Here is a 24,902-nt window from a genome sequence, read left to right as displayed (position 1 = left end):
TGCTTTCTCATTCCATACTAGAAGGAATATTTTGTTTTTCACAAGTTTGAACATGCTTAAGGATTAAGTAAAGAGAGACTATGATTTACTTTTTTTTTTATGTGCCCCAGAACTTAAAATTTAATAATAAAAAAATGCCCTTTTACAAAGCAAACTTTGAACGTTGAATACATTGGAGTAACATATTTAAAGATAGTAAATGATTATATCTATCATAATTATTTTCGTTCCAACATATTATGACAATTTTCTAATATAAAAGTTGAGAGAATCATACAGTGAATATCCAGATGCCCACCATAGTTATATTTTACGATATATCTTTTGTTACACTTTCTGTCATCCCTTCATCCATCAGTTCATCCACTTTTTTGGATGTATTTCAAATTTGCAGACATCAGTTCACCCCTAAATCCTTCAGCATGCATATCATTAACTGGAGTTCAATATTTGTTTATAGTTCTTTTTTAAAAATAAAACTTATAAAACAAAATGCACAGATTGTAAATGTATTATTTGATGAATCTTGACAAATGCAGACACCCATGAAACCCAAACCCTTCTTGAGATGAGAACATCCCCGCCATTCTGGGAGGTTTCCTTATGCCCCCTTCCCACTCAAACTCAATTCTGTTGTCTCAAAGGCAGTCACCAAATTAGTGATTCCTTTTCTAGAATGTCACATAAATGAAATTAGCTTTTTTTTTTCCCTTTTAGAAGCCTGTGGTCTTAGCAAAGAGTTTCAAACGTTCAACACATCCTTACTAGGCTCCAGATGTCTATCTGTAAGAATTTTTTTTCCCATTTATTTATTTTATTGCATTTTAGGTTTTGGGGTACATGTGAAGAACATGCAAAATTGTTGCATAGGAACACACGTGGCAGTGTGATTTGCTGCCTTCCTCCCCATCACCTACATCTGTGATTTACTTTAAATATATATATATATATATCAATTAGAAATTTGACTGTAGTTTTCTAGCCTTTGAGACTCCACAGTTCAGAGATAAATGTCATGTGGCAAATGTAATCTGCTTCTTTTTACACAATTGCATATTCATACCTTCTGAGGCCACATTTATATCATCAGGGTCTGAGAGCAAACAATGAGTTGCATGGGGGCTACTTGTAGACACTGGTGAGCAGGAGAGTGCTTCTGTCTCTAATTGACTCATAGCTTGGCTTGAGAGAATACAATGGAAAAAGGAAAGATGGCATTCGTTGCCATCTTTGAACCTGGTCTTGAAATATCTCTTTCACATTCTGCCTGGGTTATGTTATTAAATCTACCAAAGACTTTACTGTACTTGCATCAAATGCTTTACATGCATTATCTCATTTTGTTCTTAGAACATTAAGTTAGCTACTATTACTATCCATTTTATGGATGAGAAAGCTGTGGTGTAAGCAGTTGAAAGCACTTGCGGCCACAGTCACATTGCTTGACAGTGGTGGTCCTATAGTTTGAACCAGAATCTAGCCCACAAAGTTTGTCTTCTGCACTTATTATCATTTCCAGTTTCTCAGTGAAAGGGAAATTAAAGTTCCTTTTTAGATAATTATCAAATGACGTTAAGTATGCTAGTAATTTTTGTTCACTGAAAAAAACACCAACTCCTGTTATTTATCTGGTGGACACAGTTGACACAATCCATTATTATAGTGCCTAAAACTCTTGGCATATCTGATTACTCACCTAGAGTTACTCCCCGATAGGCAAACACATTAACAGGCATTCTAAAATGTCATAGCAGGAATACAACATCTTGAGGGAAAAAGGGAAATTGTTGGAACCCCAGACCTGGAATCACTGTAGGATCCCTGAAAGAATAGGAGATAATTGGGGCCTTGATTACCTAGATAGAAAAGCTGAAGTAGAGAGGGAGAAAAATAGCATAGTGTAATGAAGTGAGCTCCGGAGTTGCAGAGAAAAGGCTTGGGTTTGAGCCCTAACTCTTCTCTGGTCTCCTTTAAGTCTCTGAACTGAGCTCTCCCATTTGCATATGAACTAATTATTACCATCTCTCTTTAAGGTGCCCTGGAGATCAAATGAAGAAACTATGTGACTGCTTTGAAAATTGCAAAGAAGTAAATAAGAAGTAACAAATGAGAGACCCAGATCCAATCTGGCCCACAGATGTTTTGTATTTGGCTTGAAAGAGTGGTACTTCCAAAAAGAAAAGTCTTGATAAACGATGAACAATGAGAATGCCATTTGGCAGGGCATGTCCTCCCTGTTCAACACTGGCTTCACCAGTCCCAGACTCTCCATATATTTTTTCTACATTTCATGCCATTGCAGGCATTTGTTTCTCCTCTACTAGATATGGAACATCCTTTAGGATTAAGATGGTATAAGATGAAATTCACTCGGGTCACCAGTATGACTCAATCTTCCATAAAATACTGACCAGCAGAAGGCCTACACAAGGAGTAAGGAGGTGGAGGCTTGGGAAGGTGAAACTCCCAGCCACACTTCAGCTTAGAAGACCAAGAGCAGCAGAGAAAAGAGTGTGGTTGCATGCGAGCTTGTCTCGTTGCCCTAGAGATTGGGAAAGGAGAAGGGAGAGGATTCAGAAATCCCCCTTTTTAGGAATTCTCAAGAAATAGATGCCATGCCAGCTAAGATTAAGAATAAACCTAAATGTATAGTAGAGGAATTATGTGAGAGAGGAAAATTCATGTTGGCATCTGAAAGAACTGTTTGTTAAGCAGCAATAAGAATTTAAAAGCCACTCTCTGAAAGGCTTCAAATGAGTGCCTCTGGAGTGCTCTGGCAAGCTGATGAAGAGGACAAATGCAGGAATTGCAATTCACATAGCAACTTGCCAATCATCCCGAAAATAAATCTACTCTGGTCGTTATTTATCCAGCAGTTATCTTTGATTGCTAAATGAATCTGTGGCATGTAATATGTGCTCCTCAATTGTTTTGGTGTCTGTAGTCAATCAGGCATTTAATAACTGTCAACAAAAATACTATATTTGAGGAAATACATTCAGTGGAAGATTAAATTAGGCACTGTGGCCAGGCTACCCACCATGCAGAAAAGCATTCTGTGCTAGAAAATAACATTACCGACGTAAGGATGAAGGTCAAGTGACAGACTTAGGCTTTTCCTCCCCAAGATACAAGGCCTGAGTTTTTATCCATTAACTAGGATATGTGTGGCTTGACCTAGTTGAAAATGCCCTCATTACCACTCCTGGCCCATTCCTTGTTTATCACTGCCTTTGAGACTTGTTTCTGCTCAGTAGTTTTCCCAGATTCTCCCCATCAAGTCATATCATTGTCTCTATTGGGCAAAATGGTGAAATAGAAAAAGCATCAAACAGACTCAGAACACAAGGGCCTGAATAATAACTTTCTTCTCCTGCATCTATGTAACGTGGTCTTTTCTGGATCTCAGATCCCCCATTAGTAAATGGGGCATTATATAAGTGTATGTGCTATTAGAACCATAGCATGCTACAAACATTGCCCTGTAAGAGTTTTCCTATTGTTTTCTGTATGTGTGGTTTATTAAAAACTTAGTTGACCTATGAATGAAAGACCATTCCAAGCAATAGAGTTAAGAAATAGAGAAAACTTGTTATATGTGTTCAATTCCATGTAAGAGAGATTCCAGATATGCAAAAGAAAATACAGAATTTAGAATTGAGGTAGTTATGGGTTAGACAAAAGCAGTTCTGGTTGACAGGATTGAACTGTGTCCCATGGCAGAAGCTCTTTATAGTTGTGCCATCTTCGCACTACCAACCTGAAGCTGGTGGTCTTCAACCAAAAGTTATTAAATTTGCAAATCAGGGTTAAGAGTGAATCCACAGTGGAATTTAATCATCTTATCTCTGTAGGCTCCCTGAAACTTTAAGACAATTGTTTGTCAACAAATTTGGGCCAGTGATAAAATAATATTAATAGCTACTAAAAAAATTACAGACTGTAAGCATTGAAACAGCTATATGCTTTCCAGTACTAAGTGGCTTTTCCATGTGATTCTATTCCCTACAGTACCTGAAGGAACTATAGTATTCTCAGAAATACTGTTGTTATGCAATTGAAAAATCGGCAATATTTGTTTGGATTCTTTTTCTTAATTTTTTTTGAGACAGGGTCTCACTCTGTTGCCCAGGCTGAAGTGCAGTGGCATGATCTTGGCTCACTGTAACCTCCACCTCCTGGGCTCAAGCAATCCTCCCACCTTAGCCTCATGGGTAGCTGGGACTACAGGTGTGCACCACCATGCCAAGCTAATTTTTTAGAGACAGGTTTTGCCGTGCTGCCCAAGCTGGTCTCAAACTCCTGGGCTCAATCTACTTGCCTTGGACTCCCAAAGTGCTGAGATTACAGGTGTGAGCCACCATGTGATTTATTTTTTGGTTTATCTATGCTCTTTATTTCGACTATAATAAAAAAACAGCTAACATTAATGAGACTTATTTGATATGAAACACTGTATACTTTCTAAGCATCTTATTTAATCTCCATAATCAACCCTTTTACAGATGAGAAAATGGAAACGTAGAGAAGTGAAAAGCCCTACCCATAGTCCTGAGCTAATAATTGATAGTGTCAGTATATGAACTCAGTTCTGTATAATTTTCTCAGGGGAGTTTTTGTGACCTGAGTGGTTTTGTCTCTAGCATTGTTCTTCCATCTATGGGAATAGAACTTCTATCAAGAGAAGAGATCAAGCAGAGTGCCTATGGCCCATCATTGGGCATCTTCACTTGGCATCTGAAGGCACCTGTGGATTATTTACAACCTGTTTGGTCCTCACACCATGAAAAAACCAGCTAGAACTTGAGTCCAGTGCTTAATCTGATTTCTACTAAATTTATCAGGCTTCTGCTCATATATTTTATTGACCCCATTCCTTAGACTTCCAATGTTTAAACTCACTTATTGGAGGATTTTTCAAAGACACTAAGACTTCATTATCAATAGGCTATATGTATTGATGATCTGAAAGGGAAGGACATGCCTGTCTTAAGAGTTCTAGTTAGACAGCTGTCTGCAAGCCTGCATTACATAACTATGCAATGAAATATGGTCTATCTGATGGGGATAAGTATTTTCTACATTGTATAGTTGAGAAAATTACTTTATGTGGGACTTTTTTGAGAACAAATGTTTAGAACAGTTATCATTTAGCCTTACTGGTCTAGCTATGCTAAAGAAAGCAATTTTTTGACTATACGCCCAACTATTTTGTACAAGCTGTTAAGACAACCAAGTGTGCTATACATTATCGTCTTTCCACTGAGAAGTTACTTCTTAAATAAGAACAGTGAAAGCAGGTATTCTGAGATTTTTCTTCAGACAGTATAAAATTTCAATATTTTTATAAAAATTGGAACAATATTAATGAAGAAACTATGTTGAATACCTGAACTCAATTGTAGGCTGGGGAATTGTTTTTCCATTAAAAACTACACCTGCTCACCACTTGACATTTTACCCCTACCCTCTTAATTCCTGTGGCCCTACAGCTTCTGTAATTGGCATCTCAGATTTCCTATTTAGTGACAAGTCTGAGATCGCCAATATCCAAATTTGTGGCACATCTGAAATGCTCAGTTTGGCTGTTTCAAAGAACCATCTGGATTGATTCAGCTGGGAAGCATCTGGGTATGTTGGTTATGGGCCAGGTTTTAAAAAATACACTAGATGGAGTTGCCTTTCAAGAGTCTGGTTATTTTTGCCTAACAGACTTGGACATGAAGTCATAAATTAGGAAATAGTCTCAAAGGGCGGAAACCTTTACTTCTGTGGGTAAAGTCCTCTATTCTAGTCCTGACTTAGAATTCAGAAAATTCTTCTCACCTGCAATAAAACTTTTATTGCTTAATTTTAGCAGAGAGAGGAAGTCTTCCAGGTAGTTCTACAAAGTTGGGAAATTATCATAATAAAACCATTACCACATATGAGTTTGTGTTCATTTGAGATTTCATGTAACTGAGAGTTGGCTAAAAAAAAAATGTGATGATTTATGTTGATAAATCTCTCTCCAAAATGTGTGACTTCACTCTCTAGGCATAGTAACCTTTACTGTTCTTTCTGTTCTTCAGTGGTTCTATTTTCATCTGTGGTAAGTAGTTGGATTCCTTTGCTCTGACCTATCTCAAGTATGAGTACTGACTCCCTAAAATGCAGAGACATAAGTGAAGGGGTATCCCATGCTATCTTATGTACATTCTACCTAGCATCCCAGGAGAACTGTTCAAGACATGTCTTCATTCATTCAGCCTCGCTTAGCCATATTTTTAAGAAACCGATTGACAAGGTTTGGTCTGAATAGAACGCTGAACCTCATCTGAGATGATTTAGAACTTCAAACGGGACATCTCCTCACAAGTCATCCAACCACAGAGGGTCCGTGCAACTCTGAACCTTTCTCTAAGAAAGGTATCCATGCCAGACTTGCTTGGTCTTCCTCATTTCAGAAAATGTCACCACTTCCATCTGTTTCTCAAGCCACAAACCTAGGAGTCATTCTAATTTTTACCTCTTCTAGAATCCCTAATTCATCAGTAAGTCTTAACCCCCTGCCTCCAAAATATATCCCCAATATATCTACTTCTCACCAATTTCAGTGCAATTAATCTGTGAAAATGATTGTCTCACCTACAACAGCTTCCTATCTGTTCAAGCTTTCACTCCTGCCTCCTTAACACTGATTATTTTTAAAGCAAATATAAACATCATAATTTTATACTTAGGAATCACTGCTAAAAGGACACTTTCATATACATCTTTGTAGATCTTTTTTTATTGTGTATCTTTTATTATTTTTATTCTGTTATATATATATTATTGTACTTTAGATTCTGGAGTACATGTGCAGATCATGAAGAATTGTTGCATAGGTACATACATGGCAATCTCTTTCTATCCATGTATGTACACGTGTGTTTTTTTAACCAACATGAAAGCATGGTGTTCCTACTGTTTTGTGAATTGTTTCTAGTGGATAACCTTTCTCCATTTAATAGTTTTTTAATTTCTTCAATTTTCCTCAAATATCTTTTCAGCTATTTTCCCCCATTCCAGACTCACACATTGTACCTTGTTGTTGGTGAGGTGGGCAGATCCCCTGCAGTCGGGAGTTTGAGACCGGCCTGGCCAACATGGGGAAACCCCATCTCTACTAAAAATGACAAAAATTAAACCCATGTGGTGATGTGCACCTGTAATTCCAGCTACTCAGGAGGCTGAGGAAGAATAATCACTCGAACCCAGGAGAGGGCGATTGCAGTGAGCAGAGATTGCTGCATTGCACTATAGCCTCAGCGACAAAGAGCAAAATTCTGTCTCAGTAAATAAAACCGTCATGACCACGTATGCTTGAGGTGCATTGGGGCTTGTGCTTTTGGTGTCCCACTGCCATGCTAGAAAGCAGCTTGAGAAGGAACACAGCATGACAACAGGGTGAAGAGACCTTGAGGATGAGACACCATCTTTATCGTTCCAGCCCCAGCTGAGTTCGCAGGTGAATGCAGATGCATGAAGAACTCCAATTACAGCATATGGAAGAGGAGAACCACTCAGTTGAGTCCAGTCATTCCACAAAATCATGAAAATAAATCATTTTTGCTTTAAAAAAGTAATTTTTAATAGTTTTACTTTGAAATTGATAACTAAGAAATTTCTTTTTCTGAAGTCCTTCATAGTGTTTATTACCATCTGAAATAATCAGGCAGTCCTGTTACCTGGTTATCAACCCATCTCCTGCTACCATAAGATCCATGGAAACAAAAGTTTTGCCAGCTTTTTTAACTTTGTGTGTATCTTCAGTGCCTATGAGAGTGTCTGGCACCTAGTAGGCACTCAATAAAATGTATCTGGTAAATGAGTGGAAAGTTCCAAGACTCTTAAGTATTAGAAAAATATATAAAATACTGGAGCTGAAGCAGATTCAAAGATCACCTAGCCCAATTTTTATTGTTATTGATGAGGAAATGGGAGCTCAGAAAGGAATATGACACACCTTGTTTAGAGCAAGGCCTATTCAATAGAAAACAATCTGCAAATGTGGTCTACTGGAAAGCAAAATACCCAGAGTTAAAATCTCAGATCCAAGAATACAAAAGTCACTGAAAGAACTCAAAGAAAGGTGATACCTGAAAATTATAAATTTCAGACAGGAAGTGTTCTGAATTTGGAGCTGATTTTTTGCCTGCATTTTTCCCCTTTATTTCAAAGATGCATCTAAAAAAGTGATTATTCTACTATGAGAAATCTTACATCAGGGAAGATGTTAAAATACTGTTTCATGTTTGGAAATACAGATGCCATCTTTTATCATAACAAAGAAAAATCCAAGTAACATTCTCCTTTTCTAAATATACAACTTAATACAATACAGTAAAAATGATTTTTCAACTTACTGACTGAAAACATACCAGCAACTGGAAGAATCTGCAATAACCAAGATTCCTTTACCTTGATTCTATTAGTTATTTTGTTAATGTTATTGTAAAGATCTTTTAAATTGTTGTATATTCAGTACGCCAAAATATTGAAGAGTTAACAAAAATAAATTATTTTGGTTCTCTTTTTATTTATTTTTGGGGGGGAAGATAGGGTCTTGCTCCGTTTCTGAAGCTGGAGTGCAATGGTGCCTCAAGCTACTCGGCTCAAGCGTCTTCCTGCCTCAGCAGAGATCTAGAGTAGTCTATGGTACTTGGGAACGTGGCATTTCATAGACGCTTGCTCTTTTTGTGCATCCCCTGAGCTGGGATCACTGACTCTAACTATTGATCCAGATCCCATTTGGACTGATTGCTTGGTGATGACATAGACTCCCACAGAAATCTGGACTCCCAACACCTATTACTGGACTTTTCTATGTTCACTTCCTTTCCCTGCACTTCTTTTTTCTTTTTTTTTTAAACCAAGCCAGTCAGTTTCAGGCTGGGATACTGACCCAAGTCCCTACACTGACTAGCTCACTATCCTCTATTCATTGTTTACAAATATGTCAGGCCCTAAGCTAATTGGTTCCCATGCACTGATAGTCAACTATGCAAAGAAACACGTCCAAGGTTAACAACTAAAATTGTTGTGACCTAGCAAAGAAGCCCTGCTTTAAATCTGTATCTGTCAAGCTTACAATCTATTGCTTTCTCCCTATGATGTTTTAGTCCTCACCGGCCTGCATGTACTGAGCTCAGTATTCAAGTCTGAATGTCCTTTTACAGCTAACTTCATTGGGATGTGCCTCATTCCTTTCCACTCAAATTCAGTCAGGCTTAAGCTGTTAATGCCTGGATATCTGATATGTTAACCCACCTTATTAGCTCAGGAGTAGTCCTTGCCTTATCTCTCTACTCCAAAAGTATCTAATCTGTGTCTTTCAAATCTACTGAAAACATATTTTGGGATAGAGGAGCTAGCAGAAGCTAGGCCATAGAAACAATAACTTCCTTCATATCTGTATTTTGGCATATTCTTCCCTGCATAACTATTTAGTTGTGTTTAGGAGAGGTAAATAGTCTTTATTTAGAACACTGGGCTTAAGGAACATCAAAGACCACTTGCTATAGTGTTTTTAGTAATATATTCTTTTCTTTCCATCCTTTCATGCACATACAGTATATAAAAGATCAGGTTCAGTGTTTCTCTGATTTAAGGGTTATGCACAGGGGCAATGGTGGCAGTGGTAGGCATGAGAAGTAGTAGGCAGAAGTAGGCATCTTTGGCTTTTTACTACCGTCAGAGAAACCAAGCCTGGAGCAAGTCACCTACTCAAGGTCACATAGTTTTCCAGATGATAATATATCATTATCTGTGAGAATGTTGGCACCTAACACTTTGATACTAAAATGCACTGCATAAATAAACATATAGACCACTTCTTTACATGCATGGCAGGCAGTACAATTGACTTTTCTTTTTTCTTCCTCAGCTGATTCTGAGAAAAGAATTGCTTTTCTCTGTTTTCTAGACCCACCTCCCTAGATTTCCTCCTGGTGCACACTGGTTGCTGCCTCCAGACTGGGTTGCCTAGCAACCAAGCTCTGCAGGCTTCCTAATAGACCAAGGCTTTTCCTTCCTGTCCAACTGCTGTACTAATGCTCATTGTTGACAAGGGAGCAACTCCCTGCTGAGCATATATGGTAATCTGGAAGCAGGTTTGGGGACTTGGTACCAGAAGCCATGGACACCTCTCCTGAAATAGGAGGGACAGAAGTTTGAGGCCAAACTCATTTTATTGCATGAACTATTAGCTGCATTGATAGATATCTGTATATACATTTCCACTTGCCCAGTCATGAGAAATTACATTAGAGTAAGTATTTTTGTTACTGTGGAATCAAAATTTAGAAAATAACTTGCATCATCATCTTGTTGGCCCCTACAACCCACAAAGAAATCCTGTAATATTGCCAGGCGTACAACCACACAGTCTGAAATAATTTCATATCTCTCACCTAGGAAGCTCAGATTTAAGCTTTGTTCAGCTAGAAACCCTCAAATTCATAGAAAATATTCACACCCATCTCCTTAGATCTTAACATTGGGCCATCATCAAGGTCAGTAGAAAATGGAATGACATTCTTACTTAATAGAAAATGAGGTGAATCACCTAAAGGTAGACAGGGAAAATGAGACACAGCTTATTCCTCTAAATCCAGATTTTCACAGACGTCTGACTCCAGGTGCTTTTCAACTCTGGAACAGATGCATTTTCACATGGGAAATGACTATATATTTGTAGTTTTCCTGTAGAGAAGGGAGGCCAGAGGGTCATTTTCTAAATTAGTAAATAAACTTGGAAAAATGTAACACCTTATTCTAGGTCACTCAGTAAAGCTGTGACCCTCTTATCTTTCTGAATCAAGGCAATCAGTTACTAAATGCTGCATTACTGATTTCTCTGCTTTATTCTAAAATAGCATATGAATGTATTTAGAGGGATATTCAAGCAATTAAATTTTAAATAGACATGATTAATAAAATACAATTAAACATTCAACTATTGAATGTGGCAAAATTTCATAATCTTTTTTGTTTTATTAGAAAAAAGCAAGATAATATGTTTAGTAAGGATAGGCAATGTGTCTATTTTTCTCACTTTTGTGTCATTTATAGGTTTGTGCAGAGCCTGGAATATAAGAGTTGTATCATAAATATTTATATAATTAGAAAATAAAACTAAAGAGAAAGCAAATATGAAACTGGTAAGTTACCAAATATTGCAAAAAGATCTGTGTTCCAATTCCTACTTCCTGTGTTCTACTTAGATCATCTTAGATTCAAAAGCAGGAAGACCTTTCTGGCATTTAATACCACTAAAATCTCATAATGTTTTCCTGAAGAAAAATAAATTGATCTTCCTTGTGAAATAAGACTAAGCACCCAACTGGAAGGCCAGATGCCCTGTAATTCATAAGGGGAACAGGAAGCAGTTTCGGCCAAACCAGAAATGTCCTCTAGCCCTCGATATTTTAATTTTCCTTCCTCTTATTTAATATTACTTCATTCTGAAACACAGTGATAACCAAAGACATTTTGCTTACCAAGTTCTGCAATAGATTATTTTTCTGACAAGTTAACCACAGTATAATGGTCAAGTGCACAAATCATTGTATATATGAGTCCAACTAACCTAGGTTAAAGGCCTCCCTTCCTAATGGCTAGGCTACCCCTAGGCCTCTTTCACCCGCCAGTTTCCATAAAGGCAAAATTGGGATAATCCCATCACTCATGTCACGGTGCAGTTGTAGACATGAAGTAAGATAACATTTACAAAGCTTTGAGCTCAGATCTGGCATGTAGCTCAATAAATGTTAGCCATTAATTTCTATGATTATAATAGGTAATAGTAATTTGAGTAAATATTTGGCTTTATGATTTTTTTAAATGAGTCTATGTGTTTTCGCCTTTGTTCAATCAAGTCATGGAAAGTGTTCCTTGTATACTTGCAAGAAATGTATTCAAACGGCATTTAACAAAATTTATCCTCTTTCTAGACCCCGGGAAGAAATCCCAGAGAAGTTACAGTCCAGCTAGACCTTGTCCACAAAAGAGTTTGCTGTTGGTACCTCACCAAGTCTTGTTCTTTTCCCACCCCACCACCTGGAAGGAGGAGTTATTCAGTACACACTGTTCCTGCCCCTCCCTATGCTAGATGGAAACATACCATGTTTTTCTATCACATGCTAGATTCTTCTGACACCATCTGTTCTTTTTAGCCCACAGCACACAGTTTGCCTTGCTGTCACAACTCTATTTGAAAATGTCGAGAAGAAATGTGATGAATGATTCTGAGGAATGTTGTTTACCTACTAACCATCCACCACTGAGTGGTAGGGAGTTTGAGATGAAAAATAGCACAGGCCCTTCCAACCATGGGATTTCTATGATTAGCCTTACCTAATATGTCACAGAGTTTGAAAGATAGAAAGGCTGATTCTAAGGAGTTTTAATCCAAGAAAGACTTGTTGCTATGGATCCTACTGTAGGTCTCATTTATTGAACTCTTAGTTTCCACAAGGCACTATGTTAATTACCAATCAAACATCGTAGTACTTAATCCTCATAGCACTCCAACAAGAAGGAAGATACACTGTTATCATCCATATGTATGTATACTTGTGAAATTAGCAGCTTGAGAAAACCAGTTAACCTTCTCATAGTCACAGCACTAGGAAATGGAAGTGTTATGAACCCAACTTGTCTGTCCTAGACCCATGCATACCCTGCCTTGGCATGCATACATTTCAAGAATAGGAAACTGATAACCAATTAGCTTATATTCTCTGGGTCCCACTGTTGAGGTGACTCCTAGAGTTACACTTCTATTTTGCTATTGTTGTAACCCTAAATTGGAAGCTCATTAAAGGAAGAGATGTTGGTGACATGATTACTTACACACACACACATACACACACACACCCCACCTTTGGTCATGCACAGTAGATGCTAAGTATCACTTGTGGATGGTTTATCAAATAGAGCCTGTTACCAAGGTGATCAAATTATTTATCATCCACATCAGGACATATTTGAAAGGGGAAAAGGGCCTGCTAAAAATTATGTTAGGACAATACCATAAACTGGAATCATCTTGGGCAAATTGGCCCACATGATTGCCCTAGTTATGACTTCTGTTCTACTATATTTATTCAATGTCATCCTGATAGAGTCTCCTCTGAGACAAAGGTTAGGAACAGGCTTCAAAAACAGGTAAATTAGAACACCACAAAATGGAGCCGTGTATTCTAAATACGAATGTAGAAACAGAGACTATCAAAAAGACAACTTGAATGTCACCCTGATTTTGTTTTCCCTTTTATAAATGTGTTTGTGATTTTTTTTTCTGCTCCTCAGCAGATGCTACCTGATTTGTGCTCTGGCTAATGTCACTCACGTCAGGAGTGTTGCCAAATGCAATGAGGTGTGACTGACACCAGAAAAGATGATAAGCAAAGAGAATGGCAGCTGGCTGTGTTTCCTTCTTATAGCATTTTAATGAATCAAGGAGCATCCTGATAGAGTACATCTGTACATGCTAGAAGCCAAACTCTAAGATCTGAGAACCCTACAGTGGCTCCAACTTCATGACAGGGAGGATAAGTCCTGAATAGAGGAATAAGGCCTGGGGCATATAAGAGGCAGCTGCAGTGTTAAAGAAAGAACTATAGGCTAGTGGTTAGAAAACCTGAGTTCCCTCTCACTCTGTGCTAATCATTTTTTTGACTTAGGCAAAATGTTTGCCTTAATCAAGACTCTAATAACATTAAAACACTCTAAAGTTACCAACAGGGTCCCAAAGGGACTAGATAGGGGATGTAGAAAGCTACTACAAGGGAAAGAAAGCTGCTTCCCTTTCTTCTCTCTCTCTGCCAGTCAGCTTTTTTTCCTTACCTCCCAGTCTGCTTGGTGGAAGAAAAGATAACCCAAGTTTTCATGGTATAGGTCCAGCCACAAGGAATGATTGATTCCTGATTCTCATTTCCATGTCTAATTCCTAGCTGAAGGTATGATGGGCCTAGCTAATGCCCCCCCACCAAAAAATATGAACCGAGTATATATGAATTTTAGATATCATGCCTGAGGTCCACTTCTGTGGCCCAATAGATGGTGGATTAGTTCTCATTGCAAGGGGACTGTTTGTGAGCTGAGATGTTTCCAAAGATATTCATTTGCTTGTGTAACTTTATTTCCTCAAAAGTAAAATCTGACCTCCCTTCCCTTGTGTGGTTATAAGTCTTACAGAAGATCATGTATAAGAAACAAATTGTGAAATTCAAAGGGCTTCGCATATACCAGGCACTAGCCGTATACTTAAGTCACCCTGTGAGTCAGATGTACAGTTACCATATTTACGCTTACACTCTCTAAATCCCCAAGGTGTGGTCTTCTTTCCATGGATACCTGGAAGGTCAACATGATTGCAAGAAAAAAGGCAAAGCTTACCTAACGCGAATGTGGTGGGCTTAGAGTTCACCAATAGGCAAGGTCTCTACCCCTCTCTAGGTTTGTAGTTAATTACCTTATTTGCATTATGTAAATGCTACCTTTTAAATTTCATATTTATAATTATTATCATTATTAAACTCAGTTATTTCTCTAAGCTCTGAGATACTTAATTACTAGAACTGTAAACAGAACATAAGGGCTGCAGGATGCATGAATATTTAGTGACACTGACAGATTTTGTTCATGACCTGCCACGATTATTAATATATGATTTATTTTACCAGGGTAGGTTGGCAACGTGGGTACTAAAAATGAAGCAAAGACGACTCCTTTATCTGTAACTTAATTCACTACCAGTGCCACTCCAAAAGGAAAGGATATCTAATCTAAAAAACGATTAATCACCAGAATATATAAGGAGCTTGGACAATTATATAGAAAAAAAAAAATCTAATAATCTGATTTTAAAATGTGCAAAAAAAAAAAAACTGAATAGACATTTCTCAAAAGAAGAGACATACAAATGGCCAACAGGTATATGAAAAGGTGCCGAATACCATTGATGTCATCAGAGAAATGTGAATCAAAAGTACAGTGAGATGTCATCGTGCCCCAGTTAAAATGGCTTTTATCCAAAAGACAGGCAATAACAAATGCTGGTGAAGGATGTGGAAAAGAGAGAACCTAGTACACTGTTAGTAGGATTGTAAATTAGTACAACCACTATGAAGAACAGTTTGGAGGTTCCTCAAAAAACTAAAAATACAGCCACCCTGTGGTCCAGTAATCCCTCTGCTGGGTATATATACTCAAAAGAAAGGAAATTAGTACATTGGAAAGATATCTGCATTCCCATGCTATGCAGCACTGTGCACAATAGCTAAGATTTGGAAACAATCTAAGCATTCATCAACAGACAAGGGGATAAAGAAAATGTGGTACATATAGACAACAGAGTATTATTCAGCCGTAAGAAAGAATGAGATTCTGTCATTTATAATGACATGGGTGGAACTGAAGGTCATTGTGTTGATCGAAATAAGCCAGACACAAAAAGAGAAACTTCACATGTTCTCATTTGTTTGTGTGAACTAAAAATTAAAACAAGTGAACTCATGACGATAGAGAGTAGAATGATGGTTATGATCCTAGGAAGGGTAGTGGGAGTGAGAGAGAGGAAGTGGAGATGGTTAATGGGTACAAAAAATAGAATGGATAAGATCTAGTATTTAATGGCACAACAGAATGACTATAGTTAATAATAATTGTATATTTTAAAATAACTAAAAGAGCATAATTGGAATGTTTATAACACAAAGGATAAATGCTTAAGGGGGTGGATACCCCAAATACTCTGATGCAATTATTACACACTGCATGCCTGTATCAAAATGTCTCATAAATATATACACCTATCATGTACCACAAAAAATTAAAAATTAAAAAAGAGATACAGATCTCACTCATGCCCTGTAATAATAGTCAATCAAATGACAGATCACTACTAAGGCCTGTACTGGTTAATAATTCAACAATATTGGGGGTTAGAAAAAGGATAGAATGTAAAAGGATATTCTGGGAGTATTTTATTGATAAGCCCCTTCCACATGTCTGATCTGCAGAGTTCTTCCCTACCAACCTTCTATAGAAGAACCCCACAGTCTATTTCTCACCCTTTCATAGCCCTCTAAACCCTTACCATTAAAAGGGGAATAATTATATCTGCCCTGTTTAGCCGGAGCTGGGAGACAACAAATGCTCTGCAAAGGAGCAGCAGAGAAGAGTTGAAAGTCAAGGTTTCAGGCATATTTGACCCAAGAAAGCCAGAAGTGATACATGTTTTGGGTGAACATGAGCTATCTTACATGGAACCACTGAGAAACTAGGTGGAGTCATTCTGTGAAGCCTCGGTGGGTAAATACATGGTACTTTAGCTCTAGGAGAAAGATGGTAAGGTGTAAACTGTTGAGTCTTAGCACAATATAAGAGAGTGAACTTGTGGAGATGAGAAAAGAAAACTGATTGAGAAGGAGTAGAAAAAGGAGGTGGCAAAGGGAAAAAGAAACCACAGGATAACCTTGAACAGGCCAAGTTTAAAAAAATATATATCAACTTGAAGAGAGGTTCTTTATGCTGTCACAGGTGCACACATGCAAACTTATATACACGGAGATACATAGCTATACATTTCCTTCACCCATACATCCCATATATACACAATAAGCTCATTTTCCTTAACTCGATATATACAACTCGTGTATCCACACCTACACATAAATATGTGCCCATAAATCATGCAACACACTCACACTCTTTCACCTCTGCATATTTTCTGATATCAACAAGAGTAACAATGGCATCTCAGCAAAGCTGTCTAAGACAAGAGCCCACAAATACTTTAAAGACAGACACACAGACAAAGGCTGTGTCACCAAGAAATAGTGAATCAGAAAGACCTGACCAAATGCCAACAGAAAGAGCATGACCGACTCCTGCTTCCTAAAGCTATTGGTAGTTTTTTTCTGAAATTCTGTAAATAGAATTACAAATGGAAGACTTTCAGGTTAATGGCTAAGTATTATCATTATCCAGATTGGTTCCCATTTTGGAAAGGATATTTCAGTGTTCATGTTTACCAAATGACCCTATTCAAATGCTAAATGAAAGAGCAAGATATAAAAACATATATTGCAGTCCTTCTAGATTTATTTCCCTAAATGCACATAGGTATCAACCTGGACACAGCCATACAGACACACACTTGAACAGCTCTTACTATGAAGTATATCACTGCTAAGGCTTATATCCAGCTATCATATTAAAGAAGCTTTTAATTACATAGCTGAAGGTAGTACTACATAAAGAAAGGGGCAATTAGATTGACTTGCAAACTACCATATAGTAAGAACTAATTATGTATAGACACTGTTCTAAGATTTTTGCATTCTCTCATTTAATCCTGAGAACTCTATGAAGTAGGTATTATTATTATTTTCATCTTGCATATGAGGAAACTGAGACACTGAGAAATTAAATCTTATTTGAGGAAGTGGATTTTGAACCCAGATGGTCTAGCTCTAAATATTATGCTAAAATGAGATTTTATTCTTATGCTAGCCACAGACTAGTAGTGACTTTCTGTGGTCCTCTATGGAAAAGTACTTTGGGCTATGTTTGGGCTTCACAAGAAGGACTGCTATACTCGATGGCTGAAGTGGGCCACAGGTAAGAAGGTGAATGAAGACATGCGTAGTGAGTATTTGCAACACTGACCCGAGTTCCAGAGGATGAGCAACTACTAAATATATGTGTGAGCTTGCCCAAATACCACAGGCGAGAAGTGAAGGAATCAGCGACAGCTTCATTACCTTGGCAACATTGTAATGGATTTTGGACTCACGTTTGAGAACATCTTACCATAACCCTGAGTGGTTTAGCATCGTCAGGTTTTAGGTCATTATCCTCTAGTTTAGAATTTCACAACTGAAATGTTTTTGTTTTTCTAACTCCACTCTGCTTGAGATCTCCAGAGGGACAGAATCAATAAGGGGTGTGTGTGTGTGTGTGTGTGTGTGTGTGTGTGTGTGTGTGTAGACATTTAAAAGGGAGAATTGACTCCCATGATTACAGACAAGTCTCACAATAGGCCCTCTGCAAACTGAGGAAAGAGAGAAGCTGGTAATATGGTTTAGTTCAAGACAAAAACTCCTCAAAATCAGGAAAGCTGACAGTGCAGCCCTCAGTCTAAGGCTGAAAGCCTGAGAGTCCCCCAGGGGACCACTGGTTCAAGTTCTGGAATCCTAAGGCCAAAGAGCCTGGATCCTAATGTCCAAGGGCAGTAGGAGAGGAAGCAAGGCATCCAGCAAGGTATGAACTTCAAATATCTGAGATAGGTCTCAGTCAATTTAGGAAGTTTCTTTTAAGGACTGTGCACCCCTGACACAGCCTCAGGAGGTCCTGATGACATATGCCCAAGATGGTCAGGCACAGCTTGGTTTTATACATTTTAGGGAGACATAAGACATCAGTCAGTAAGTGTAAGATGCACATTGTTAAGTCCAGAAAGGTGGGACAACTTGAAGCAGGGAGGGGGCGTCCAGGTCATAGAGTAGATACGAGACAAACTGTTGCATTCTTTTGCATTTCTGATCAGATAGATATGCATTTATCTCAGTGAGCAGATGGATGACTTTGAGTTCTGTCTGTCCCTTGTCCACAAGGAAATTCCTTGTCAGGGAGGTATGTAGCTTTTCATCTTAGTAGTTATTTTTTTTAGGAATAGAATGGGAGGCAGGTTTGCCCTCAGCAATCCCCAGCTTGACTTTTCCCTTTGGCTTAGTGATTTTGAGACTCCAAGATTTATTTTCCTTTTACAAAGGAAAGAGAGAGAGAGCCCGAAGACTCAGAAAGCTGCTTATGCCCCTTCTTCCCTCTGCTTTGTTCTGGCCGTGCTGGCAGATGATTGGATGGTGCCTACCCGCGTTGAGGGAGGGTCTTCCTCTCTTAAGTCTGCAGACTCAAATGTCAACCTCCTCTGGCAACACACTCACAGCCACACCCAGAAACAGGACTTCACTAGTCATCTAGGCATCCCTCAATACAGCCAAGTTGACACCCCATATTAACCATCACAAAGTCAACTATTTGTCAACTTGGCACCCATATATATTTTTAAATTATACTTAATTATAAGGTCATAATTCTGCCTAACATAATTATTCTTTATACAAGCAAAAATGCACAAATACTTAAATATTATTACATAAGACTAACACTTAAGTGCTAACATTGTCAATAAATTTTATGTTACATTTCATGGGAATAAGAAAGAAAGATATTTGCTTAATACAGGTATATATAAACACAAACATTTTTAACAAAATGAGCAAATATAACAATTATAGTCTTCATTTCTGTAACTGGTCATATGATCATAGTTGGTATTAATAATTACCTTTTTCTGCTTGTAATCCCAAGCACTTTGGGAGGCTGAGGCTGGCAGATCATCTGAGGTCAAGAGTTTGAGACCAGCCTGGCCAACGTAGTGAAACCCCGTCTGTACTAAAAATACAAAAATTAGCCAGGTGTGGTAGCAGGCACCTGTAATCCCAGCTACTTGGGAGCTAAGGCAGGAGAACTGCTTGAACCCAGGATGCAAGGTTGCAGTGAGCCGAGATTGTGCCATTGCACTCCAGCCTAGGTTACAAAGTGAGACTCTGTCTCAAAAAAAAAAAAATTACCTTGTTCTATTATTTTATATTTTCTTTGTCTTTAGCAAGTACTTCACTGTTTTTTTATTTGCTAGAGTGACCTAAACTTTTATTCTTTTTGTTTTTTGAGATGGAGTCTCTCTCTGTTGCCCAGGCTGGACTGCAAGGGCATGATGTCGGCTCACTGCAAACTCCACCTCCTGGGCTCAGGTGATTCTCCTGTCTCAGCCTCCAAAATAGCTAGGATTACAGGTGTGGACCACCATACCCAGCTAATTTCTATATTTTTAGTAGAGACCGGGTTTGATCATGTTGGCAAGGCTGGTCTCAAACTCCCAACCTCAGGTGATCTGCCCACCTCAGCCTCCCAAAGTGCTGGGATTACAGGCATGAGCCACGTCACTAGGCCCCAAACTTTTATTCTTATGGGATCTGTGGCATCTGTAGTCCTTTATTGGGCTGTTATTTTCCATGGACCTTAACCATAGGGTAGGGTGATACTATTAATAAGAGACATCCTAAAGGATTTTTTATATTCCAGACATACTCTCTTTTACCTCCACTGTGGATACAATAAAGCTCCTTGATGTGCTTATGATACAGTGGGGATTTAAATAAACGTTCAGAAATTGTGACAGTAAAGAAAGTGATTTTCCATACTCAGAATTCAATAGAGAAGAAAATAAAAGGACAGTTGAAATTTCACCACTTGAACAAAGCTCAATATATTTAGCTGCTCTATCAGACCACTAACAAAATAATGTGTGCACCTTCCAAAAAGAATATGATGCTTCATACTGAACAATGGATGCGGTAAGAAGAGTGCTCTATATCAATTTAATTTTTACAACATCTTCTAGCAGTCCTGCTAGAGAACTTATGAAAAGTCACCGAGCCATTCTGAGAAGATCCGGAACAATTACCCCAAGCTCTAATACCCAGCTTATTTTTTCTCTGGCTTAAAATTTGCCATTTAGGGAATGGGAAGAACAAAGTGTTTGTCAGTCTCTCTCATGACCAAGGGTCTGTGGGCAGGTGACTGGCAGGGAAAAGGGCTGTAGGCTGTGTCCATGAAAGGGCTTGGCCCTCAGCCTGGCTTCATTTGAATTATACACTCAAGTGACAGAATTAACCAGCTGTGGAGATTGAGTTAACTGAAAAGGAAAAATGAGGCTGCCAAAGTGGGGGTGGGGGGATGCTAATACAATTTAAGACTGTGTTAAATACAACAGGCATTTATTTATTTTTTCCTTGCTCTGCTTCAAGCAGGGTATAAGGGGGTAATAAAAGTTTTGTCCAGAAACAAGTAGATAGAAATCTCTCTCCACACATTTGGCTGTCAAATCACACACTGAAAGACAGTCCTAAATTCCAAAAAAGAACTTCAGGAGGTCTTTTGGGGAATTAGAACTTGAAGGGTGACCAGCACGATGATGGGGCAAAAAAAAAAAAATGGCATGTGGTAGATGACTGAAGAACCTGAGAATATTTATTCCAACAAAAGAAAATTAAAGACAGTTGTGTTTTACCTAACATTTAAAATTGTCACATTGAAGAAGAATAAGACATTTTTGTGTGTGTGGGTTTGGAGAACAGTATACAACTGATAGTAGAAAGTTCTAAAACTTGTCCAAAAATGAAAATCAATGCTTGTGAAGTAGTGATTAATATCAGAACTATTCAAAAAGAGGCAAGTATATAAATCTCCCCGCAACATGCCTAATGTTAGGTGGTCATAAGGAACTTTCAAAAATCATGCATTTAACCAACTCAGTTATATACTGTCTAAGTTATCTTTTCTTCTTTATTAGGCACTATTGTGGGAGATTCCATGTGCTTATTTGCTAAGTCTTAAGAAGTAACTTGGGTTAGGTTTTTGTATAAAATGCCATAGAAATTTTGATAAAAATTAAGGAGGGAAGTATGTCACATGTCTGGATGGATCAAGGTGGCTAAGGTGAGATATCATCTACTTCAATTGTCATGGGATTTACTTTTTAAATTTTTCCCTACAAAGGAACAAAAAATTTCCAATACATACAGACTTTTGGGCTATAGATTATACTGCCAGCCATTTGGAAGATTGGACAATAGCAAATCATTTATCATGGAAACAATGCATTAGTCCAGCTCCTTTGAACTGAAAGAGGTTTCAGGACCAATCCCTGTATCCCCTTCTTTTCCATCTATATGTATTCTACTAAGTTATTATTCTCATAAGATTTAGCCTACCTGATCCGGCTATTTGTAATGCAGTTAGTGACCTCACCACCCTGACTCCAGTTGAATATCTTATTATATATGGAAAGCAAAGAGTGAAGCTGTTCTTTCATCTGTTTCTTAACTCCCAGACTTTAAAAAAGAAAACTGTCTGCATTTTCAGAAGGTTTTATATCAGATTCCTTATACTTTGCTGATACAGCAGTAGATACAATAGCTGTGTAGGGCAATTTTGTAGCCAACTTACTGCAACTGAACAAAGCAGGATGAGAGATTGTATTCAAAATTTAGTTCCACAGTCCTGTATGTCTTTCCAGATGACTAAGATCCGAACTTTCATTCACAGAATATGACAATAAATCACAATGGTTAAAAAGGGGTAGGGGGGATCTCTTTCCTTATAGGTGCTGCTGAATTGAACGTATTTAGAACCAAAAATCACAAACAGGATAATTTAATGCCTTCAAAATAAAGTAAATAAGTACAAGGGATGGATATGAAGCAATAGAAAGGATAGTGTTGGCGTTTAGTTGGAACCTCTGTGCTCTGCTTAAGCACTTTGTAATTCAACAACATCAATACAACAACAGTTTTAAAATGTAGCTTAACCAAACACTTCCGTTGAATATTTTTAGCTTGTAGATTTGCCATTTGAGCTGAAAAGATCATTAAACATCACCTGGTCCAGTGGTTTTTAACTCTGACTCCAGATTGAAATGCCTGCACAGCTTTTTAAAAATACTAATGGCTGCTCCTCACACCAGATCAATTAGATGAATATCTCTGCCATGAGAACACAACAGTGTACTTTTAAAATGTTACCAGCTGATTCTAACATACAGCTAGGCATAAGAAGCAATATGAAGAACAAAAGCTGAAAGAAATAAAAGAATTTAAGATTGTAGTAGCATGCGATGGCATAAGCAACTCTTAATTTTTAATGATTAGCTTCATAGGTTCAAGCTACAAGATGTCCAGAAACAAATGCAAAGAGGAAGTAATGAAATGAAAATGTGCAAAAGTCATCAAGATTCTTATTTGATTACAGCAAATATTTGGCAAGTTGGAAGTATGCTATACCTTCTATACCTATAATGTGCCAGAAATAACTAAACACTTTATATTTCTCTTTAAATCCAGTAATAATCCATTAAAGAAATAAAGACCCCAATATGCAGGCAAGTAAATCAACTGTCAAGTATACAAGCTAATAAATTTCCCAGGATGAATTTAGATTTTTTTATTTCAAGCAAAATTTACAAAAAGTTAAATGCATAGATCTTCAGTGTACAATGAGTTTAGCAACTATATACATCTATGTAAACAACACTACTATCAAAATGAAGAATGTTTTTATCACCTAGAAAATTACCTCATGTCCCCTTCTAGTCAATTCACTCACCACAGGCAACAACAATGGTTCTGATTTCTATCACCATGCACTAGACCTTCACATCTTAGGACATCATATAGTGCTTTCTCATTCGTTTCTTGCTAGTTTGTGCAGTATCATTTTTTTAAAAAAATCCATTCATATGGTTCCATGTTATTAGTAATTTGTTACTTTGATGTAGCTGAGGAGTATTCCATTATATGAATATACCACAATTTATGTACCCATTGTACTCTTGACATTGGATATTGTTAGCAAAGCCTTTGGCTATCAGTAAAGCTGCTATAAACATGCTCCAGTCTTGTAGGAACATTTTCATTTCTCGTAGGTAAATACTTAGGGATGGAATTTCTGAGTCATGGCAGAGGTATATGGTTAACTTCATGAAAATTATCAAGGCATTTTCCAAACTGGCTGTTCTATTACCTAATTCCCCTGAATAAAATCTGGGAGGTCCACTTACTCCACATCCTCACCAACATTTGTTGTTGCTGCAACAAAGTGGTGCAATATTTTATTTTTATTTTAGTTTACATTTCTCTGATGACTAATGATATGAGGCAAGTTTTCATGTGCAATTCACCATTTTTTTTGAAATGTCCAAAACTTACTTTCAGTTGTAAAAAATAATAATAATAAAATAAAAACAGTATCTTTTTATGAATCATTTGTTCTTATTCTGGGTCAAGTTAATAATAGAATATACATGCAAATATTTTTCCCACATTGTAGCTAAACTTTTAATTTTCTTTTGATAAGCAGAGAATTTGTTTTATTTTGGTGAAATCCAATTTATTGGTTTTTTGCAGTGTTTATTATTTCATCTCTATAAAATTTTGCCTAACCTAAGATCATAATAGCCTTCTGTGTTTTTTTCTTCACAAAATCTTTACAACTTTAGCTTTTATAATTGGGTTTATAATTTATCTACATTAATTTTGTGAATATTGTGAATTGTGGCTAATATTCATTATATTTCCATGTATATCCATTTATCCCAGCACTGTTTGTTCAAAGACTTTCCATTGAAGTGCCTTTGAGCTTTCGTTGAAATTAACTCACTATACATGTATGGATTTATTTCTGAGCTCTGCTTTGTCCCATTGGCCAGCTTGTATATCCTTATGCTGAAACAATACTGCCTCTTGATTATTATGGCTTGCTGCAGGTCTTCATAACAAGTAATATAACTCAATTGAATTTGTTCTTTTTCAAGATGGCTTTGGAAATTCTATATTTCTTGTATTTTCATATAAATTGTAGAATAAAGTCTATTTCAACAAAAAGTGCAAATTTCATTTAGTGCATAATTAGGTCTAAACCAACAATATCAAATCTGCCACTTCATTAACATGTTATCTTCAGAAACTTAGGTCTTCTTTAAATCTCTGAGGAATATGTTAGAATGTTTAGTAGAGAGTTTCTATATCTCTTTGGGCAGTGTGGGGGGGGGCATAAAGATAGAATGGTTAATGGGTACTAAAAATACAGTTAGAAGGAATAAGATCTAGTATTCAGTGGTACAATAGGGCAACTATAGTTAACAGCAATTTATGGTATATTTCAAAATAACTGAAAGGGTGGAATTGAAATGTTCCTAACACAAAGAAATGATAAATGCTTGAGGTTATGGCTACCCTAATTTAATC

The 24,902-nt window shown here is 37.4% G+C and overlaps 1 long non-coding RNA gene across 1 annotated transcript in view; it reads left to right on the top strand.

Annotated features, from left to right (window-relative positions):
- LOC119472987 overlaps window positions 1–24,602 on the top strand; it is a 79,385-nt gene extending 54,783 nt beyond the window's left edge. Inside the window, exons 3-4 of the long non-coding RNA XR_005202156.1 lie at window positions 19,771–19,892; window positions 22,817–24,602. This is a non-coding gene — a long non-coding RNA (uncharacterized LOC119472987). The remainder of the gene's footprint in view (window positions 1–19,770; window positions 19,893–22,816) is intronic.
- Window positions 24,603–24,902: the final 300 nt, after the last annotated feature.

This window comes from Cebus imitator, unplaced genomic scaffold (assembly GCF_001604975.1).
Source record: "Cebus imitator isolate Cc_AM_T3 unplaced genomic scaffold, Cebus_imitator-1.0 Scaffold126, whole genome shotgun sequence".
Classification (NCBI taxonomy): Eukaryota; Metazoa; Chordata; class Mammalia; order Primates; family Cebidae; genus Cebus; species Cebus imitator.
Note: the sequence above shows the minus strand (reverse complement) of the source record. Positions and strands in the feature narration are given on the sequence as shown.